The sequence below is a fragment of the Engystomops pustulosus genome, chromosome 1, assembly GCF_040894005.1.
Source record: "Engystomops pustulosus chromosome 1, aEngPut4.maternal, whole genome shotgun sequence".
NCBI classification, from domain to species: domain Eukaryota; kingdom Metazoa; phylum Chordata; class Amphibia; order Anura; family Leptodactylidae; genus Engystomops; species Engystomops pustulosus.
The window spans coordinates 22482057-22505535 of record NC_092411.1 but is presented as its reverse complement, the minus strand read 5'-3'; positions in this window follow the sequence as shown (position 1 = coordinate 22505535).

The following is a 23479-nucleotide window of genomic DNA, read 5'->3' as shown; positions in this document are numbered from 1 at the left end:
AAGATTGTACCCCACATTCATGACACCACCCCCCCCAATAAATAGTAGATCTCTTCTTCTGTCTCACCCTTTTCCATAGTAATAGATTACAGATAGTACATGATGGCTTTCTACTCCCTGACCCTTGACATCAGCTCTTTGCTCTGCTCCATATCATATAACATGGCATATAATATCCTGGGCTTCACAGTGACATATAGAAAGTCTCATACTGGGCCAGAAGAAGAGTGAGGAAATCAGGCGATACCTTTTTGAGGCTAACTGAGTATATTTGATGGTGGAGCTTTGGAGAACACTAGTTCTCTTCGTCAGACATGATGTTATGCATGAAACAGAAAATTCACAGCATTTTATACACACTAAACAGTGATCATCAAAGGATATTAAAAAAAACTCTAAAACAACAGATTGATAAAAACAGGGACATTTACAACAGGATGGCAATAAAAACATTAAAAACCTGTGAGGCGAGACACATGAGCCCTGGCTCTTATCTGCTTGTGACCTCCAGGTCAAAGGTAGGAGGTCATGAAGCTGCATGAATGTTAAGACCACTTTGTAAGGTGTTGAAACTATCATACTGGGCCACTCGGCTTAGGCTATTTATATGGAGATGGACCTATGGGGATATGGGGGCCTTGAGGGTCCAAAGGTCCTTCCGCCACATATAAGGACTGAAGTATCATCAGTGACACATTGCAGGTGGGGGTCAGAGGACTCATTTTCTGTGATTTACTGACATGTTACTGACACGTTACTATTCTTAGTGCATTTACAATAGATATGAGTCACGGCCGGTCACATGCCTGAGCGTCACAAGGAACTTTCATCCAGCGACTTCAGTTTTACATCTTGTGTGTAGTAACAATCATAACTATCTATGGAGGAAACTGGTTCTAAGGTCACATCAACTGATAAAACAAATTTGCGTAAAAATTTGCGAAATTTTAGGTTGTAAATGTATCCCTGGAGGGGTCGTTCTCATGGTAAATCTACAGGAAAGGGAATAACAATGTGATAATGGGATTGCAACTGTTGGGACCCCCAGTGATCGAGAGATCCGTATTTTTGCCTTATTATGGTCACAGGCTACATAAATCTCAAGAAGACAAGTAAGAAGATTATTGACTTAGTGAAGCTCAGCCTTTGACTGAAGTGGACCGATACAGGGTTTTATAGGCGTCTTACCGTTCCTCTACAGAATCACATCCCATACAAGACTATAAAAAGCTGTAAATGTGACTGTGGTTAACATCCCAACTAGTCCAATGGAAAAGGTTACTGAGGCAGCTGTGTATATGTCCCCCATAGACCGGTAGTGTGCGCACTCCGCCATACGGATTAGTACAGTGCCGCACGGTACCTGGGAATGGTACCGTTCTGTACCTGGGAAAAGATAGGACATGTCCTAATTAGTGATTGGAGACCAAGAGAAGGCGGAGATACTTAATGGGTATTTAGCTCCGTTTATACAATAGAAGAAAGAACTTCTGACGTGGGTGGTGCCAGTGCGGGTCATGCACCCTGTAATATACTAGACTGGCTGAATGTAGACATGATCCAATCTAAGCTCAATAAAATCAATGTGTACAAGGCTCCTGGACCAGATGGGTTACACCCCAGAGTTCTTAAAGTACTCAGTTCTGTTATTGCTGTACCGCTGTCTAAAATCTTCAGAGATTACATAATGTCTAGTCCGGTGCCAAGTGACTGGCGCACGGCAAATGTGGTGCCAATATATAAAAAGGGCTCAAGAACCTTACCAGGCAATTACAGGCCTGTAAGCCTAACTTCCATTGTGGGAAAAGACTATATACTGGAGTATGTGACATCAAATAGTATAATAAGTGACAACCAGCGAGGGTTTACTAAGAATAGAAGTTGTCAGATTAACCTGATCTGCTTCTATGAAGAGGTGAGCAGGTGCCTGGATGGAGGAGCAGCTGTGGATATTGTGTTCTTGGACTTTGTAAAGGCATTTGACACTGTCCCTCATGGACGCCTGATAGGTAAAATTAGGGCTATTGGTTTGGCAGAAATCATTTGCAATTGGATTGAGAACTGGCTGAAGGATCGTATCCTGAGAGTTGTGGTCAATGATTCCTACTCGGAATGGTCCCCAGTTATGAGTGGTGGACCCCAGGGTTCTGTGCTTGGCCCACTACTATTAAATATAATTATAAATTATAGAGGTATTAATAGCACTGTGGTCTGCACTCTGTGGAAAGGGATGTAATATTAACACTGTACAAGGCATTGGTTCGGCCTCACCTGGAATATGCTGTCCAGTTCTGGGCACCGGTCCATAAAAAGGATGCCCTGGAGCTGGAGAGGGTTCAACGTATAGCCACAACAATGATAAGGGGTATGGAGGGTCTTAGTTATGAGGAAAGATTAAAACAACTAGATTTATTTCGTCTGGAAAAGAGACGACCATGAGGGGACATGATTAATTTATATAAATATATGAATGGTCCATACAAAAAATATGATGGAAAGTTTTTCCATATGAAATCAAATCAAAAGACGAGGGGGCACTGTCTCATCTGGAGAAATCAAGGTTTAATCACCAGAGGAGACAGGGCTGTCAATCTGTGGAATAGCCTGCCTCAGGCGCTGGTCACAGCAGGGACAGCAGAGAGCTTCAAGAAGGGTCTAGATGCCTTTTTACACCTAAATAACATTGATGCTTATATTCTATAGAATTGTTTCCCCTAAATCCATTCCTCCTCCAATCCCTTCCCTTCCTTGGTTGAACCTGATGGACAAGTGTCTTTTTCCAACCATATAAACTATGAAACCAAACTATAATTTAAAGGGGTTTTACAAGTTTGTGATGTTGATTACCTACACATAGGGTAGATTATTAATATCAAATAAGTGATGGTCCTACTTTTCAGAACCTAATGATCATCTGATTCTGGTACTGGTGGAGCGGGTTGTAATCCGCTAATCAGTGCGTTTCTGGAATATCTGACCCAAAGCTATCTGATATTGACCACCTTTCTTAGGTAGGTCATTGATATCACCCCATTTAATTGCATGGGTTCATAACTATGTCACTTTTGTGATTTCATAGGCTTTTCGCTTACTTGGGAGGTAGGGTCAGCAGCACATGGGGGTATAGTGTGACCCATCATTTAGGAATATTCATATAAACCTGCTGGGAGGAGTAAGGAACAGAGGAGACCTGTGTATTAGGGAGCTCCACCAAATCTGTCCTGAGACTCCCTGTGCACTTACCTGTCTATACCTACCCCTGAATACTCCAGTACTCCCCCCCATGTGTGCCTTGTGGCAGTACGTGAATTGTTGTGCGCAGAGTATTTCAGCAATGTGGAGCTGTGGGTGAGATTGTCAGATAGCACCCGCCCTGTTGATGGAGGATGAGGTTTGGCGCTCTCTCCCCGGGCGCGCTTTTCTTGGCAGGAGATGCGCTGCCGCTCGCTAGTAAAATAGAGAAGCTTAAGCTGATCCCATGACAAGACGCTACACGTCCTCCACCACCGATGCTGGAAAGCAGGTCGTGCTCAGAGGAGCTTATAGGGACACGCTGTCCCCCACGCACCTGTGTCTACTTGTACAGGAAGATTCCTAAAAGTGAAGGAACAGCCGTGGGTGGAGGCGCAATGTGATAGAGAGAAGGTCGTGCGCCCTCCAGGACGCTCCTGTACCTGTATGTCAGGTGACAGCACAACACGGATCAGGTTATAGGCTCCTGTGTACAGGGAACGCAGCTCATACAGGATGATATAGAGCACACAATGGGCCGGGGCTTCATGTTTTCTGCAGTGCACATGTCAGCTTTGCTGAATAGACTGGGACAGATAAGCAGAGTCAACTCAAAAACATCACAGAGAGGGAAGTGACCCTCAGCCGTGTGATACTGCTGTATAAACATCCAATATGTATGGGGTTTCCTTACTGTCCCTTATTAACAGAGATGGAGGTGGTGAAGCAATGCCAATATTGGATCTTAACTTGATAATGTTGTCACTGGATAGAACTGCTTTGTAATGTGACATCACTGTGTGTATTATCCCTGTACTGTGACATCACTGTGTGTATTATCCCTGTACTGTGACATCACTGTGTGTATTATCTCTATACTGTGACATCACTGTGTGTATTATCCCTGTACTGTGACATCGCTGTGTGTATTATCCCTGTACTGTGACATCACTGTGTGTATTATCCCTGTACTGTGACATCACTGTGTGTATTATCCCTGTACTGTGACATCGCTGTGTGTATTATCCCTGTACTGTGACATCGCTGTGTGTATTATCCCTGTACTGGGACATCACTGTGTGTATTATCCCTGTACTGTGACATCACTGTGTGTATTATCTCTGTACTGTGACATCACTGTGTGTATTATCCCTGTACTGTGACATCGCTGTGTGTATTATCCCTGTACTGTGACATCGCTGTGTGTATTATCCCTGTACTGTGACATCGCTGTGTGTATTATCCCTGTACTGGGACATCACTGTGTGTATTATCCCTGTACTGTGACATCACTGTGTGCATTATCCCTGTACTGTGACATCACTGTGTGTATTATCTCTGTACTGTGACATCACTGTGTGTATTATCCCTGTACTGTGACATCGCTGTGTGTATTATCCCTGTACTGGGACATCACTGTGTGTATTATCCCTGTACTGTGACATCACTGTGTGCATTATCCCTGTACTGTGACATCACTGTGTGTATTATCTCTGTACTGTGACATCACTGTGTGTATTATCCCTGTACTGTGACATCGCTGTGTGTATTATCCCTGTACTGTGACATCGCTGTGTGTATTATCCCTGTACTGGGACATCACTGTGTGTATTATCCCTGTACTGTGACATCACTGTGTGTATTATCCCTGTACTGTGACATCACTGTGTGTATTATCCCTGTACTGTGACATCGCTGTGTGTATTATCTCTGTACTGTGACATCGCTGTGTGTATTATCCCTGTACTGTGACATCGCTGTGTGTATTATCTCTGTACTGTGACATCGCTGTGTGTATTATCCCTGTACTGTGACATCACTGTGTGTATTATCCCTGTACTGTGACATCACTGTGTGTATTATGCCTGTACTGTGACATCACTGTGTGTATTATCCCTGTACTGTGACATCACTGTGTGTATTATCCCTGTACTGTGACATCGCTGTGTGTGTTATCCCTGTACTGTGACATCACTGTGTGTATTATCCCTGTACTGTGACATCACTGTGTGTATTATCCCTGTACTGTGACATCGCTGTGTGTATTATCCCTGTACTGTGACATCACTGTGTGTATTATCCCTGTACTGTGACATCACTGTGTGTATTATCCCCGTACTGTGACATCACTGTGTATATTATGCCTGTACTGTGACATCACTGTGTGTATTATCCCTGTACTGTGACATCACTGTGTGTATTATCCCTGTACTGAGACATCACTGTGTGTATTATCCCTGTACTGTGACATCACTGTGTGTATTATCCCTGTACTGTGACATCACTGTGTGTATTATCCCTGTACTGTGACATCACTGTGTGTATTATGCCTGTACTGTGACATCACTGTGTGTATTATCCCTGTACTGTGACATCACTGTGTGTATTATCCCTGTACTGTGACATCACTGTGTATATTATGCCTGTACTGTGACATCACTGTGTGTATTATTCCTGTACTTTGACATCACTCTGTATATTATCCCTGTACTGTGACATCACTGTGTGTATTATCCCTGTACTGTGACATCACTGTGTATATTATGCCTGTACTGTGACATCACTGTGTATATTATGCCTGTACTGTGACATCACTGTGTGTATTATCCCTGTACTGTGACATCACTGTGCGCATTATCTCTGTACTGTGACATCACTGTGTGTATTATCCCTGTACTGTGACATCACTGTGTGTATTATCCCTGTACTGTGACATCACTGTGTGTATTATTCCTGTACTGTGACATCACTCTGTATATTATCCCTGTACTGTGACATCAGTGTATGTATTATCTATGTACTGTGACATCACTGTGTATATTATGCCTGTAATGTGACATCACTGTGTATATTATCCCTGTACTGTGACATCACTGTATGTATTATCTATGTACTGTGACATCACTGTGTATATTATGCCTGTACTGTGACATCACTGTGTATAGTATGCCTGTACTGTGACATCACTGTGTGCATTATCCCTGTACTGTGACATCACTGTGTGCATTATCTCTGTACTGTGACATCACTGTGTGTATTATCCCTGTACTGTGACATCACTGTGTGTATTATTCCTGTACTGTGACATCACTCTGTATATTATCCCTGTACTGTGACATCACTGTGTATATTATCCCTGTACTGTGACATCAGTGTATGTATTATCTATGTACTGTGACATCACTGTGTATATTATGCCTGTACTGTGACATCACTGTGTATATTATCCCTGTACTGTGACATCACTGTATGTATTATCTATGTACTGTGACATCACTGTGTATATTATGCCTGTACTGTGACATCACTGTGTATATTACGCCTGTACTGTGACATCACTGTGTGTATTATGCCTGTACTGTGACATCACGGTGTGTATTATGCCTGTACTGTGACATCACGGTGTGCGCCTTCTGAGGATAGTATCAACATACAACCTATATTTGGAGTGTCTGTGCTGGTTTGGCTCATTATTCCTCCTCTTATCTTCTCTGGATATAATTGCTGTGTGATAATTGGAGTATTTGGAATGTTTCCTTGGATGATGATGGCCACTTAAGATATTAATATCTCCGGGGCATTGGCAGTGATTGCAGGAGAGGATTATATAAGGGATAAGACTCCATAGTCTTCATTTAAGGGGATATTGCAAGTCACTGAGGGATCCCCAATCCTATGTGTGTGATCAACAACATATCCGATCCCTGGAGATTATCACTTACAATTTACAATGTTTCTTAACAAGTTATAAAGATTTGCATTTCCTGCTTCCAGAGCTGAACTCCTCTCACATAAATATCTTATGGGGTCCAAAGTGCAACAGCATCGGGTGACCTGGGCGAACATCGCTGACATCATCACTTCTTAAAGGTCTTAAAGGAAATCTACCATTTATTTTTATGCATTGTGAACCAAACATACCTTGAGAATACTGTAACAACACTGATGCAGAAACATATCTTGTTTAATCCCTGATGCAAGTGGTTTTGCTCAAAAAACAATTATCAAATTCAGGACCTTGGTAAAACTCCTTACATGGAGCTTCCTGAACAGGACTAATCAACCTGAGCTGGGTGACTCATACACAGCAGCTGGGGGATGGTGCAGCGATTGATTACTTCTGCCTGGCAGGGACAGCACAGTGATTACATCATTCTCTGGAGCAGTGCATAACTAATGTAAGAGGAGAAGGACTGGGCAGCCACAGGAGCAACGCAGCCTTATTATCATAATTTTTTTCACAAAGATAAAAAGGGTCGTCCACTTTCAGCAAATATTTGATATGGTTTGTGTAAGGAAAAGTTATACAATGTGCCAGTATATGCTGTCTATATCAGTTGCTCACAGTTTTTTTTATAGATCTCTGCTTGCTGTCCTTCTATATGAAGCTTCTATGTTTACTTCCACTGGATAGATGCCTGTCCATGGTCATGTGATGTCACACAGGTGCACGGCTCATTAGTATCACAGAGAGTAATCAGTGCTGTGTGATATAACAGGCCGTGCACCTGTGTGACCAGGGACAGATTTCTGTCCACTGGAATCAAACATAGAAGCTTCCTATAGAATGACAGCAAGCAGAGATCTAGATAACCATGAGGAATTGATACAGAAAGTATATTGGAAAATGGTATAACTTTTCCTTACACCAACCATATCAATTACTTTCTTAAAGTGGACAACCCCTTTAAAAGGGAGTCTTCAGCCACCAGATCACATCACAGGTATAAGGGTGCTGTCAGCCCCCTTAGCCTTAGCCTTGTACAGGGCACTTTATAAGATTCCAAACATACCTTTCCCAGCAATTAGTCTTATTATAGAAATCTAATTTTAGTCTTTATTCAAAGGAGCTTCTTGGTTCATGGTGTTACTCATGTACTGGGGACAATGATGCCATTGACCCATCTCCGCTGTGGCAGCTTTATTTGTCTTGATGATTTATGATCTTCTACCAGTTACCTGGTATTTGCCATACATCTGCTGACGTCTCATTTTCAATTGTAATAGGGGTGTGGATAAACCCTGTGGTGCACTGAGGTTGTGGCTAAACCCTGTGGTGCACTGAGGGTGTGGCCAAACCCTTTTGTGCACCGGGGGTGTGGCTAAACCCTGTGGGGCACTGGGGGTGTGGCTAAACCCTCTTGCGCACTGGGGGTGTGGCTAAACCCTCTTGTACACTGGGGGTGTGGCTAAACCCTCTGGCGCACTAGGGGTATGCCAAAACCCACTAATGCACTTTTTTTCTTCTTTCTACACCTCATAGCACAAAGCAGACCGGTCCCTTTAAAAAACACTTTACAATCCCCCTGAAAGAAGGTATAGATAGAAGAAAAGGGTTGCGCAACAAGGTCAGCCCCGCCTCCAGTGCACCAAAAAGCTCCTCTTTATGTATATCGCGCCCTCATATTCCACAGCGCTCAACAGATCATGGGGGACTTATACAAACAAAATAAGATATTACAGAGGAATAACGCGATCTTATGCCACTAGGAATGAGGGCCCTGATCACAAGAGCTTACACTCTATCATGTTATCTCATTATTATGTAACTTTTGGGGCATTCTCATTTGCTTTTGGGTGAAGTGTCCCAGGTCTCCTCTGATATGAGGCTTGTGTTATTAGCACCCGGAGCGTTGCGTAGCATCGTCACCGCTCTGATGGGCGCTCTGCCCACGTAATTGATAACATAGCGCCCGGGGATAAATCTCCGTCACTTCTAGGTTGCGTCCCCGGGGTAATACACGAAGCGGAGAGACCAGCGCAGGATCCCAATAACTGCTCACTGGTTACTGATGACTGTCCTGGTAATGAGACTAAGAAATCAGATCCCACAAGAAATAAGTTACATTACAATGAGGCCCCTCCATGGCGCTGCCTGACGACACGCGTGACTCATGTGACATGTGCGGGGGTCCGTGATGCCATCGACCCATCTCCGCTGTGGCAGCTTTATTAGTCCGGATGATTTATGATCTTCTACCAATTGCCTGGTAATCCCCTTACATCTGCTGACGTCTCATTATACAATGTAATTTGGAGAAGTCTATGGAGAGTGTGAGCAGCGGATACATGCAGTGTATATATATATATGTGTGTGTGTGTGTGTAACCCTTTCACTACTCACATAGCTGATAGGGAGACTGGAGAAGATGTGTTTGGCTGTAATAGTTTCTCACCACTTCTGCTGCACCTACGAATGTAAAGAGAGGAAATGGGGCCATGGCAATGGAATGGGGCATCAGAAGAGGATGAGGGTCCTTTATTTTGTGCACTTTACCTCTGTCCTGGCCTCCAGTGACTCTTGTAAACCCTTTAAGACACATAATACTGTCTGATTGCTGGGGGGTCAATGCTAGGATCCCAGACATTTTGTGCTACAAAGCAACTGCACAGGGCCCTGAATATCAGGAGGGCCCCACATTCAGGATCCATGCAATGTTACTTTGGTAATCCTCTTATATTTGTTATCCATGGCCTCCTTCCTTCTAAAATCAACTTTTAAAGTCATGCTAATGAGCCAGAAGGGTTCTGGGGTGTTACCAGAGCCCCTCCGTGCTGTAGTTTCACAGGCTGTTACACTCCCCCTCTCCCCTGCTCCCTCAGCACTTCCCCCCTCCATCTGCCTAATGTAATCTTACACAGTGGGAGCGTGGAAGTGCTCTTGCAGAGTGTAATATCCCATGAATATAAAACACAGAGATGCTCTGGTAATGCCCCCCAGAGACATTTGGGCTCATTAGCATAATTTAAAAAGTTCATTTTAGAAGGAAGGCGGCCATGTCCCACTTCTGCCCCCCCCCACCTACTGACTAGCTCAACTGATCCAATGTAGAAATGGCTGCACAAGCATACGGTCCTCTCCATCCATGTGGGAAGAGCTTAGGACTGTTTCCCCTACTAGGGGAGGGTCCTGGAGGAACCTCTGATCCTGATGTTTACATTTGGTATATCCCTTTACATTGGAAACCCCTGGTATAAGTACAGTACTCTATAGGTATTATATAACCCACACTCCTGGTGCTAATAACCTAGAATACAGAGGAGAGCGGGGACACTTTACCCAAGGGCAAAGGCAAAGGAGAAGTCTCCAAATGTTAGATAATAATTGTATAACATGATAGATTGTAAGATATTCTGAACAGGGTCCTCATTCACATTGGGGTACATTTACTAAGGGTCCGCGGAACGCATTTTCCGTTTTGCAGCGCATTTAACTGGGGTTTTTGGTGCACGTGATCGGATTTTGGCGCATCGGCGGCGGCTTTCACGCGACACAAATCGGGGAGCGGGCCGTCGGAACGATCCGATGGATTCGGACAATGCGCGGGATTTAACATCTCAAATTGTTTCACAAGCCAGCACTCACATACACCAGGAAGAAGAAGGTGAACCCCGGCGGACCTCAGCGGGGGATCTTGGGCGCACGATCTTGGTGAATCGCGCCGGACTTCATCTTCCTCGGACCGTCCGGACAGGACCGTGTAAATAAATGTGCCCCAATGTCTATAATATCCACTCTCTCCATACCAGCTCCAATGGGTAGGAAAGATTTCACAGGTCCTTGGACTACTTATTGTTTGTAGTTCTATGAAGTTTTTGACTCTGCACTGAGTTTTGTTATTTACCTACAGATAAAGAGCAATCACATTACTGATACATTACTGATACATTACATTACTAATAGATTACTAATATGTTACATTACTGATACATTGTGTAATAAGTTGTGTTACAGGTTAATCTCTCTGTACACCCCGTACAATGTACACAATGAGCCTTGAAGCCTCAGTACTTACAGGAGGTACAGTACTGGCACAAGAACCTGGATATTTGAAGTGGGTCTGATTTGGGATCTGTCTGTAGAGGGTGTATTATGGGGGCTGTATGTGTTTAAGCAAAATCTACTATGAAAATCCATCATGATAAACCAGGGTCACTTACTCATAGACCGAGGTAATTTTCTTATCTTTGTTATCCATGGCCTCTTTCCTTCTAAAATCAACTTTTACAATTATGCTAATGAGCCAAACTCCTGGGGGTGTTACTGAAGCACCTCAATTCAAATTATGTTACACTGTGCAGGGGCACTTCCCTTTTCCACTGTGTGTGATTACATTAAGCAGAGGGAGGGGAAAATGCTGAGGGAGCAGGGGGAGGGTAGACAGTGTAACCGCCTGTCGAGCTACTACACAGAGGGGCTCTGGAACCCCTCAGGCTCATTAGCATAATTTTAATAACATCTGTATTGCTTCAGGAGATCTGGTCTGGGGTTTGTATTGATGATTTAGTTAGGGGTGGGATTACATTTATTTTTACAACAGGTTCTCTACTTTGGGAGCAAGAAGTCATGTTTCAAGGCATGAAAAATGAAGAGGATACCTACTCGCAATTATGACAATAGCCAATGTTCACAGTGCTTGACCCAGTAGCAATAGTCACAGTGCTTGCCGCTAGTAGACAATAGTCACAGTGCTTGCCCCTAGTAGACAATAGTCACAGTGCTTGCCGCTAGTAATCGATAGTCATGGTTCTTGCCCCCAGTAACTAATGGTCACAGTGCTTGCCCCAGGAGTCAGTAGTCACGGTGCTTGCACTAAGCAGATAATAATCACAGTGCCTGAACCACAGTAGCCAGTAGTCACAATACCTTACCCCAGCACCCATTAATCACAATGTCTGTGACCAACAGCCAATAGTCACAAATTCTACCACCAGAAGTAATTGCCACAGTGGTTTGTTATAACAACCAATAGTCACAGTATCTGACCCATAGCGTCATTTTCGGAACTGGCAATGGCTTCCGATGTTTAATTATTCCTCCTTCAGGTGCCGAGAGCTGTGACGTCACCAAGCTCTCGGCACCTATCGCTGGCCGGCTGTGTGCGAGACTTAGTGTCTGCGCATGCGTGATAGGTGCCGAGAGCCGTGACGTCACCAAGCTCTCGGCACCTATCACCTGAAGGAGGAATAATTAAACATTGGAAGCCATTGCCAGCCCGAAAATAATGCAGGGTAGCACCGGAGGGCTCAATTAAATATGTAAGAAAATAGTTTTTTTTAGCTAAACTAAAGTTCGCCGAGCCTAACAAAACTATGTGCCGGCATCAGCATTAAAGGACACCTGTCATCGGGTCTCTGCCACTAGTCCTGTCACCTCTACCTGTTGGAGCAGCTCACAAGGATCCCATCCCAGCCTTTATCTAGTTATTTCATACATTATTCATTGTAAAATCATCTATTCTTTATTATGTAAATGAGGCTGGTCACATGGTCAGAGGCAGTGATGTCACCCCTGTTCCCCCTCCCCTCTCCTCCCCCTGCTCATGTCTGTGTGTAATGTATAGTAAAGCATGGCTAGTGTGAGTGCTGCATCTGCTGACATGCTGCCTCCTCCTAATATACAAGTGAGAGACACAGACATCAGCTACACATGAATCTGACATGTCCTGCTGTAACACGGCTGCCTGGAGCTGCTGTATCTCTCCTATACACACACACATGCACACACAGGCTGCAGGGGGCGTGGCCACCAGCACCAGGAAGCACATCATTATACAGCCTCACATCATTATACAGGCTGTCAGTCAAGCACTGGGGGTGTGGCTGTGCCTCCCACTCATGAATAGAGTGGACAGGTTGAATATGCTAATGCTTCATTGGACATCTCACAGGTCATTTGCATACAGCTTTAGGACCTCATTGCTTAGGGTTACAGGCATGTAGAGGGACAATGAAGGGATAGAGGCAATGCTCTCTAATGGCAGTTTATGAAAATATATTTAGTTTAGGGGGTTATTTTGCATGACGGGTTCTCTTTAAGTAGCCTACCAGGTGATTTGATTTCATCATGCGAGCAGTGGTAGGTTTCCTTTAAAAACGGACCAAACATGGGTTCAAAACGCCACTTGTGGCATCACTCTCAGTAGCCAAAAGTCAAAATCTCTGCCCCAGTAGTGGTCTGATTTTTAGACTATTTTCATAGGAAGGGTTTGTTCTGGGTTCAGTGATTATTAGGGGTTCTAGTCCTTATTACTTTAGTGAGTTTGGGTTAGGGTTCATATTGGTTTGGGTCCAGTTGTATGGAGGAGTTGACCTGCGATCCATATGTTCCGTGTTTCCTATCTGGGGTATGTAGTAATTTAGGGCGTGTGGTCTGGTTTGTATTAGTTTTGGGATCTGGTTTGGGGTCTAGCTGCATGTCCTGGGGTCTGTATGTGATTAGGAGATCTTTTCTGGGGTATTTAATCAGCTGACAGAAATAAAAATATAATATTTCAGGAGCACAAATTCATAAAATAGTAGAAATAAAACCCAAACATTTAGCATATTTCCTCCTTGAGATATTTCTTGCTATCTCTTCTTATAACTTCATTCTCCAGTGAAGTGCTTCCCCCCCAGCTATTAATATCCCGTGGCACATAGTGACGGCTCTGCAGCTGTATGTAGTATATACTATAAATAGCCTGGCGTGGCTGGGTGTAGTATAGCGCGGGGTTATCTCCAGGCTGCAGGCACGGCCGCCATAGTGACGGTGCAGTCCTGGTGATGTGCCGGGGCATGTTATATAGCAGGCGCTTCCCATTCCTAGAACTATATTTATTCCCTCATAACAGGACGTTACTATGTGATACCTGGGATAGCCTGCAGCCCATACACATCAACACTCAGTCATGAGCAATCAGATCTCCAATTTGTAGAGTCATTACTGATATCCCCTGTAAATATCAGGTTACTAATTAATAATTATCTAAATAAGCAGAAAAGATTATAATTGGATATTATAGCCGAGGACTGTCGCCTGTATCTGATGATTAACAGCTGTATCTAAAGACTGTCATTTGTATCTAAGAACTATTAGCTGTATCCAAGGACTGTCATGTGTATCTAAGGACTATCAGCTGTATCCAAGGACTGCCATGTGTATCTACGGACTATCAGCTGTATCCAAGGACTGTCATGTGTATCTAAGGACTATCAGCTGTATCCAAGGACTGTCATGTGTATCTAAGGACTATCAGCTGTATCCAAGGACTGTTATGTGTATCCAACGACTGTCACCTACATCTGAGGATTATCAGCTGTCACTTAGTCCTTAGGTACAGATTATATATCTATAAGGGTGGTGACACACGTGGTGTTTTTAGGCCGTTTTTGGGCTGTTTTTAGTAGACTGGGAAAAAACGTGTGCGTTTTGACCAGTTTGAATTAAGATAATTGGTCAAACCTGTCAAAAACGCATGCGTTTTTTACGAACTAAAAACGAGCCAAAAACGGCCTAAAAATGCCACGTGTGTCACCACCCTAAGGGTGGTGGCACACGTGGCGTTTTGAACCCGTGGTCGCAGCCATTCACACATTCTTGTGTGCCTGAGACTGCAGGATGAGAGGGATGTTGGGGGCAGAGCTGGTTATCTGCTGCAAGTCCCTCAATTCTCCCTGTCATCCTAGACGGATGCTACAATATTTCATATTTCCCCTCTCATTGTATTGGCGTCCTCGGTGCACTTATACAATATAAAGCAGAGGAGGCAGATCAATCAAAAATAAGCTACTGCCTAAATTCCCATGTTGGTAATAAGTGGGTTTAGAATATAGTTGTCTATAAGGTTCAGTATCCCCATCTTATACCATGTGCAGGGAATTATTACCATTTATCTTCACTCCCCAATATTTTGAAGGTTTTCAGCACCTCCTGCTTGCACCCAGTGCAGGTGTTAATCACATAACCAATATTTGCCTACGTCTTGGCGCCCGCAGTGCGCGGCTTCTGCTGTATTTTCGTGTTTGTTTGCTTTTGCTCTGCATTTCCAGCAAATTTGCACCTGTCCATGTATCTCCCTTGTTAGGAGAGGATGACAGCCTGTGCCCAGTGCATTGTAGTGCCAGGGGAGGGGGTACTGCCCTGCTCTCACCAGAATAGTTCTGGTTCCTACAGGAGTCCGATGAGCAATAAGGAGCACATATGATGAGTGAGGGTCCTATATATATATATATATACATACAGGGGGGTGTGGGGACACGTAGGAATGAAGATGTCATCTACCTGACGTAAATAAAGTTTGATTTTTTAAGGAACGGCTTGTTTTGGGGCGTGCTGACTGCTACATGCTCATAGATTGTGATTGCCATCAGTTGGGCAGGGTGTGAAATCGCTGGTATTTGGCAAGGACTGGACAGATCTTATCTTGATCTACTTTCTCACATATGGGTCAGGACAATAATACACAGAGAACGAAACCAGCGCCTGCCATTGGCTGCAGCGATGACCCGACCCTCGTATGACTGTCACCTGACAGCACCGGAGCAAGGGCTACAATGGCTGCAAATGGGTAACAGGCAAAAACCCTGCACATAGCTAGTCCTGCTCTCAGATGTGGAGACATTTATATTCAGTCTAGACAATGCTCTGTGAGCTACACAGCCTGGACTCCAGACAGATACATTGTAACAAACCAGTGTTTAGCTCACAGAGCATTGCCTAGACTGGATACAATTGTCTCCACTTCTCAGCTGAGAGCAGGACTAGCTGTGTACAGGGGAACTGCCTCTATATGGAGACAATTGTATCCAGTCTAGGTAATGCTCTGTGAGCTAAACACTGGTTTGTTACAATGTATCTGTCTGGAGTCCAGGCTGTTTTCTCCTCTTCTCAGCTGAGAGCAGGACTAGCTATGTATGGCTCTGAATGGAGAAAATTGTATCCCCACTTCTCAGCTTCCCTCCCCCTTACACAGCATATCTCCCAGTATAACAGTCCGAGGTGTATAAATCCTTCTAACCTTCTCATCAGATTCCTCTCTGAAATTTTGCATCCACTCACCTCACCTCTCCTGAGATCCCCCTAGTGGTGACTGTATATACAGTATGTATTAATCTCCTGAGCTCCCCCTAGTGGTGACTGTATATACAGTATGTAGTAATCTCCTGAGCTCCCCTAGTGGTGACTGTATATACAGTATGTAGTAATCTCCTGAGCTCCCCTAGTGGTGACTGTATATACAGTATGTAGTAATCTCCTGAGCTCCCCTAGTGGTGACTGTATATACAGTATGTAGTAATCTCCTGAGCTTCTCCTAGTGGTGGCTGTATATACAATATGTAGTAATCTCCTGAGCTCCCCTAGTGGTGGTGTATATACAGTATGTAGTAATCTCCTGAGCTTCTCCTAGTGGTGGCTGTATATACAGTATGTAGTAATCTCCTGAGCTCCTCCTAGTGGTGGTGTATATACAGTATGTAGTAATCTCCTGAGCTCCCCCTAGTGGTGGCTGTATATACAGTATGTAGTAATCTCCTGAGCTCCCCCTAGTGGTGGCTGTATATACAGTATGTAGTAATCTCCTGAGCTCCTCCTAGTGGTGGCTGTATATACAGTGTGTAGTAATCTCCTGAGCTCCCCCTAGTGGTGGCTGTATATACAGTATGTAGTAATCTCCTGAGCTCCCCCTAGTGGTGGCTGTATATACAGTATGTAGTAATCTCCTGAGCTCCTCCTAGTGGTGCTATATATACAGTATGTAGTAATCTCCTGAGCTCCTCCTAGTGGTGGCTGTATATACAGTATGTAGTAATCTCCTGAGCTCCTCCTAGTGGTGGTGTATATACAGTATGTAGTAATCTCCTGAGCTTCCCCTAGTGGTGGTGTATATACAGTATGTAGTAATCTCCTGAGCTCCCCCTAGTGGTGACTGTATATACAGTATGTATTAATCTCCTGAGCTCCCCTAGTGGTGACTGTATATACAGTATGTAGTAATCTCCCGAGATCCCCCTAGTGGTGACTATATATACAGTATGTAGTAATCTCCTGAGCTCCCCCTAGTGGTGGCTGTATATACAGTATGTAGTAATCTCCTGAGCTCCTCCTAGTGGTGGTGTATATACAGTATGTAGTAATCTCCTGAGCTCCTCCTAGTGGTGACTGCATATACAGTATGTAGTAATCTCCTGAGCTCCTCCTAGTGGTGACTACATATACTGTGAACTGTCATCTCAGGCAAAAATGCTGCATAGTTCGTGCACCACAATAACGGACCCTGCGACACTATTAATGAGTGCCCCCCAGGAGGTGTGAACTTGCAAGCAGATTGAAAACCCAGAAGGAGTATTACACATGAGGAGAATCCAGATATTGCTCTGTATCCAGATCACAGCCGTCATATCATCTAACATTTCCATGACAATGTATCATAATGAGTTGTAACAAATGACACACAATCCCTTCTACATCTGTGTTGCTACTGCAACAAATAGTATTTCACCGTCAGCCCAGAAATCATGAAAAGAAATCAACATGAGAATTTCAGCTTTAAAATGATACCAGAAACATACATAACAGGCTATTATTTTGCAAAAGTAAGTTGTGCAATGTGCATGATCCCCAGCAAAAAAAAAGGGTTAATGTATGTAGTGTTTGACCATAGAGATACACAGTGACCCGGATGACTCTGTGCAGAAAAGCCCCGTAACTGGACGAAAGGGTGAAAAAGAGACTCCTCGGAGAGGCCCTGAGACCCGTCTGTTCAGTGAAACAGAAGATCCCCCACCAGTGGGAACATGTACCAGATTTCATATTCCTCATTCCCCACTGCTTGTGGCCATCACCACCTGTAAAGGGCCAGTGTACCTATAGATATTATGTGTCTGAGATAGACAGAACTCTGCCTGTCCCTGATCATTTTCTGCCAGCCCTGACCTTGACCTGTCCCAGATCATTTTCTGCCTACTTTACCCTTCATTTGTCCCTGATCAATCTCTGCCTGCCCTTAACTTGTCACTGGTAAATATCTGTCTGACTTTGACCTATCCCTGATAATTCTCTGCCTACCTTCACCTGTCCCTAATCTCTGTCTGCCTACCTTGACCTTCATTTGTGTCTGATCAATCTCAGCCTGCATTGACCTTAACTTGTTCCTGATCAATCTCTGCCTACCTCGACCTTGACCTGTCCCTGATAATTATCTGCCTGCTCTGACCTTGACCTGTCCCTGATCATGCTCTGCATACCTTGACCTTCTTTTCCCTGATCAATTTCTGCCTGCTCTGACCTTGACCTGATCCTGATTATTCTCTGCCTGCTCTGACTTGTCCCTGATCAATCTGAGCCTGCCCTGACCTTGACCAATCTCTCCCTGCCCTGACATTAACTTGTTACTGATCAATCTCTGCCTGCCCTGACCTTGACTTGTTCTTGATCAATCTCTGCCTGCCCTGACCTTGACCTGTCTTTGATCAATCTCTGCCTGCCCTTACCTTAACTTGTTCCTGATCAATCTCTGCCTGCCCTGACCTTAACTTGTTCCTGATCAATCTCTGCCTGCCCTGACCTTAACTTGTTCCTGATCAATCTCTGCCTGCCCTGACCTTAACTTGTTCCTGATCAATCTCTGCCTGCCCTGACCTTGACTTGTACCTGATCAATCTCTGCCTGCCCTGACCTTGACTTGTACCTGATCAATCTCTGCCTGCCCTGACCTTAACTTGTTCCTGGTCAATCTCTGCCTGCCCTGACCTTAACTTGTTCCTGATCAATCTCTGCCTGCCCTGACCTTGACTTGTACCTAACCATTCTCTTCTTTGTACTCTGTGTTTCCTCCTTGTAGTTTCCGTCAATGGTAAGTACATCTTGGATACCACATATAGTGTGGAGCTCGGCTTTGTAATAACTATCACTGTCACTTTCACTAAAGGACATGATTTTATATCCAATCCTATTGATCCCATATTTCTCCTTCTATTACCCTTCATCAGTCTCCTGAATACTGTACATTCCAGGATGTGATGTCATTAGATTATTTATATAGATGGTATTATTACATATTCAATCATTATATGAAGTATCTTTTTATTCTCCTTGGGGTTTTTTTTTGCTCCATTGTTCTTATTGTTGTATCTGTTAAGTAATTAATTAAGACTCATCCAGTAACATAAATGAGAAAGTAATATCTACCTTCCAAACCATCGGGAATAGAAGGTCATAAATATGCAGTGAAAACTGACCCTGAATGAATGATACATCAATTTCTATACAGGATCAATACATCATGAGCATAAATACATATCCTGTAGTATAAGAGACAGCAAGGAGCTGCCCTGAGATGGGTATGAATAGTAATATCAGAGACGTATCACCGCTACATGTAACATCCCAGATTTACTTGTCATTGACTGAGAATTACTGGAGGAGAATCGATTTCTGGGTAAGAGTGAGGACATAATAGAAAGTTTATTGCAAATTCTACTTCCTGTAGTATAATTCATAATAGTATCTATATAATATACCTATTATATAGGTATCCTATCTTTTTCCAGGGTACGGAGCGGTACGGTGCTGCACGTGTGCCCATTGCCGTCTATGGGGGACGTATATATCGGCCGTAAATACGTCCCCCATACGGTATTGTCAATGTAGCCTAACCATTGCCATAGAGGCAACATCAAGGCGCATGAGATTGTCTCAGCTAAACACATTGGGGCTCATTTACTTACCTGGTCCTGTTGCGATCCCCGATTTGGATGGTCCGACGAGGATGAAGTCCGGCGCAATTCATGAAAATTGTGCGCCCGAGTTCCTGCATCCATCGCTTCCCCACTCAGGTCCGCCGGAGTTCACGTTCTTCTTCCCGGTGCTTGTAAGTGCGTGTCTTGCGACACAATTGTTAATGTTAAATCTTACGCGTTGTCCGAATCTGTTAAGTTGTCCGATGGCCCGCCCTTCGTGTTCTGTCGCATGGAAGCCGGCCCTGATGCGCCCAAATCCGGCCGCGTGCTTCAAAATCCCAGGGCATTCGGTGCAAAGAGTAAATCACCGGGAAACCCGATGAAAATGCGCTCTACGGATCCTTGGTAAATGAGCCCCATTGGTGCTCATTTACTAAGGGTCCGCGGACCGCACAAACGGATACTCAGACGATTACCAATTTGCGTCGCATTTAAAAGAGTATTGTGGCGCACGCTATCGGCTTTCATGCGACACACATCGGGGGGCGGGACGTCAGACGATCCAATGGATTCAGACAGAGAGCGGGATTTAACATTTAAATTGTGTCGCAAGACAATGCACTTACATACACCGGGAATAAGATGGTGAACTCCGGCAGACCTGAGCGGGGAAGCGACACAAGCAGGGAATGGGGCGCACAATCTTAGTGAATCGCGCCAGAGTCCTTGATCGTCAGACAATGCACAGCGGGGATCGCGACAGGACCAGGTAAGTAAATGAGCCCCATGGTATGAGCGGGTATGGACATGCTGTGCCACCTACTTGCGCCATCTACCTGTGTGACTTTGAGCTAATTCAAAGGTCATAACTTGCCAATCACCAACGGGAAACCCAAGGAATGGTCAAGGAAAAGGCAAGGTCAGGGCAGGTAAATAAGAATAAGGGTGCGGTCACACATACTGCTAGCACTGCGTTTACAATGCATGTGATCGGTAACCAGAAGTGTCTTGCATTAAAGGGGTTTGCCCATGAAAGAAAATTCTCAAATTTCAATCCCCTAGTGATGTTTACACAAAAACGGTAATTTTTAACCCCTTACTTTACCATTTTACTGTACAATATTGCTGTTTTAGCTCCTATCACTTAGTGATGATCAGTGTAATATTTCAGAGTGTGAGTGGGGACTCTCTAAGCAGACACTTCATGATTGTGAGATGCTGTGTACTGACAATGTGCTTAGATTATCAGGGTCCAGGTTTATATACACTTTCATATAGCTTCTAAACATTCTACTAGCATCTGACACATAGACAGAGAGATAAGACGGATCAGCGATGAGATGCATATAACACACAATGACACTCTCAGCACTGCTACATCTCTGCTGTGCCCACCCCCCCCCCCCAGATAAAGACCTCATCTATCTTTAGCTTGTAGATTTACTCTCCTCACGCTTGCTGGTAGGATGTTTCTCTGTAAGAGCTCGTCTTGGAATGAAAGGGGAAGAGCCAATGCAGAGAGGAGCTCAGTACAGTATCAGACAGAAGAAGAACCTGTCCTGCCCGACCCTAAAGTCAGAAGATTTAAGGACGGATCCCAGGGAAATCACTTATATCTGTGAAATTCTGGATTTTTGTTAATAACAGTGAATTAGAGAATGTGTTATTTTTGTTATCCTGAGTATATTTAAGAAACTTGTCTTTGTGGGAGAAATACCCCTTTAAAGCAATGCAAGACAACAGGTTCTGGTAACTGATCGCTTGTGTTTCCGTAGACATGCATATGCGATCTTGCCGATGCCCAACACCCTGCGCTAGCGCTGCGTTTGTGCCACTAGTGGTACATGTGACTTCAGCCATAACTTCCAATTAATAAAATTTCCAGCAGCAGCCTCCACTTACTAATACCTCCCACCCCCCGGCTTCCTCTACTCCCTGACATACAATTGACTTCGGTTGTTATGCCGCTTACTGTATGCTGGTACATTGCCATTGTATGGTAGTTTGTTTTTTGAGCACTATATGACGGTATTGTATAAAGCATTACATGATACCCTTATTCAGGTGCTGTATATCTGTGGTATCAGTGTGTGTCGGTATTTTGGTATAAGGTGCTATGTTATTTGAGCTCTCTATCTTGGTGATAGAGCACTGCATGGAGGTATTGTATAAAGCATTGCATGGCGGTATTGTATAAAGCATTGCATGGCGGTATTGTATAAAGCATTGCATGGCGGTATTGTATAAAGCACTGCATGGTGGTATTGTATAAAGCACTGCATGGAGGTATTGTATAAAGCACTGCATGGTGGTATTGTATAAAGCATTGCATGGCGGTATTGTATAAAGCACTGCATGGAGGTATTGTATAAAGCACTGCATGGTGGTATTGTATAAAGCACTGCATGGAGGTATTGTATAAAGCACTGCATGGTGGTATTGTATAAAGCACTGCATGGAGGTATTGTATAAAGCACTGCATGGAGGTATTGTATAAAGCATTGCATGGCGGTATTGTATAAAGCACTGCATGGAGGTATTGTATAAAGCACTGCATGGAGGTATTGTATAAAGCACTGCATGGTGGTATTGTATAAAGCATTGCATGGAGGTATTGTATAAAGCATTGCATGGCGGTATTGTATAAAGCATTGCATGGCGGTATTGTATAAAGCACTGCATGGTGGTATTGTATAAAGCACTGCATGGAGGTATTGTATAAAGCACTGCATGGTGGTATTGTATAAAGCAGGGGTCAGGAACCTTTTTGGCTGAGAGAGCCGTGAACACCACATATTTTAAACTGTAATTCTGTGAGAGCCATACAATATGCAAATTCCCCCCAGTAGATAGGTAGCCACGGCACATGTCCCCCAGTAGATAGGTAGCCACAGCACTTCCCCCTCTAGTAGATAGGTAGCCCAAGTACATGGCCCACCAGTAGATAGGTAGCCACAGCACATGCCCCCCAGTAGATAGGTAACAGCAGAACATGGCCCCAGTAAATGGGCAGCCAAAGCACATGCCCCTCACTAGATAGGTAGCCACATCACATGGGGTCCAGTAACTAGGTAGGCCCAGCACATGCTGCCCAGTAGATAGGTAACAGCAGAACATGGCCCCCAGTAAATGGGCAGCCAAAGCACATGCCCCTCACTAGATAGGTAGCCACATCACATGGGGTCCAGTAACTAGGTAGGCCCAGCACATGCCGCCCAGTAGATAGCTAGCCCCAGTACATGTCCCCAGTAGATAGCTAGCCCCAGTACATGTCCCCAGTAGATAGCTAGCCCCAGTACATGCCCCCAGTAGATAGGTAGCCACATCACATAACCCCCAGTAAATAGGTAGCCACGGCACATGCACCCCAGTAGATAGGTAGCCTCAGTACATGTTCCCAGTAGATATGCAGCCCCAGCACATGCACCCAAATAGACAGCTAGCCCCAGCACATGACCCATAGTAGATAGGTAGCCACACCACATGCCCCCCCCAGTATATTAGTAATCACGGCACATGCCTCATAGTAGATAGGTAGCACCATCGCATGCCTGCTAGTAAATAGGTAGCCACAGCACATGCCTCCCAGTAGATAGGTAGCAACAGCACATACCCCCCAGTAGATAGGTAGCCACAGCACATGCCCCCCCAGTATATTAATAATCATGTCACATGCCCCATAGTAGATAGGTAGCAGAATTGCATGCCTGCTAGTAAATAGGTAGCCACAGCACATGCCTCCCAGTAGATAGGTAGTCCCAGCACATGCCTCCCAGTAGATAGGTAGCCACAGCACATGACCCCAGTA